Below are 1114 nucleotides of genomic sequence, written 5' to 3'. Positions count from 1 at the left end.
GATGTTTTGAGGTCTTGAATCATTTTGTACAAGTAGGTATGTTATACTTTTGAGTTTATTAAGTTTTTATGTAGAATTTCTATGGGTATCTACATATAAATTACTCACATTTTCAATTTAGGCTCTTTATATTTTATCTATTTTTTTTAAAAGTATTCATTCACTGTTGCACATTTTCTTTCCTCTCCCTCCCTACACCCTCCCGTAGTCCACTCCGCAATGCACCTCTTGTTCCAGATAGTTGTCATACATATATATTCCTTTTGGATCATTTCCCCCCTCATCTGTTCCAATGCTGTATCCCTTATCTTTCTACTCTTCCTATTCTTCACTCAACCCCCATTGTAAGTCCTATTTTATGACAGTGTTTTTATGAAGTACTTGTCCTTTGTGAATGAGATATTTCACTCAGCATAATAGCCTCCCGGTTCCTCCATGTTGTGTAACGTTTTATGAGTTCATTGTTTTTTCAATGCTGTGTAATAGTCCATTGTGTAAATGTAGCATAGTTTTTCTATCCATTTGTTTGTTAAGGGGCACTTGGGTTGCTTCCATCTTTTTGCTATTGTAACTAATGGAGCAATAAACATGTGTGTGCATACAGCTGTTTGAGTTGTGGCTCTGGTTTCTTTGTTGTTGCTCATTGTCATCAAGTAACTGTCATCACTTCTCCAAGTTCACAGAGTTTCCATAAGCATGTGGTTTAGGAAGTGGATGCCACTCCTGCTTCTAAACCTGTTTTACAACTGGGAGCTCCATCAAACACTGTCCACATTGGGAAACCATTATGGTATTTTATACCCCCGTGGCACAAGGTTCAGCATCACAGAAAACCCAGATTACTTTAGTACAGCAAGTTGAAGAAGAGTGATGTACAAAGTAGAAGAATGTTCCTCTAAATATAACAATACTAATCTCAGTTAGCAGTGATTAAGTGTTGTCAAGTTGAATACGACTCATAGTGACCCTATGAACAAAAGATGTGAAGTAAGGGAGCTCTGGTGGCCTAGTGGCAAGAAGCTGCAATCCTAGGGGTATAAGGTTCAAATCCACCAGATGCTTTGATGGAGAAGGAGGGGTAATCTCATCCTGTACCAGTCAGATCTGATTTGAC

This window comes from Elephantulus edwardii, unplaced genomic scaffold (assembly GCF_000299155.1).
Source record: "Elephantulus edwardii isolate Elephantulus edwardi_28Jun2011 unplaced genomic scaffold, EleEdw1.0 scaffold00165, whole genome shotgun sequence".
NCBI classification, from domain to species: domain Eukaryota; kingdom Metazoa; phylum Chordata; class Mammalia; order Macroscelidea; family Macroscelididae; genus Elephantulus; species Elephantulus edwardii.
The sequence above is the reverse complement of the archived record's forward strand: the minus strand, read 5'-3'. Positions refer to the sequence as shown.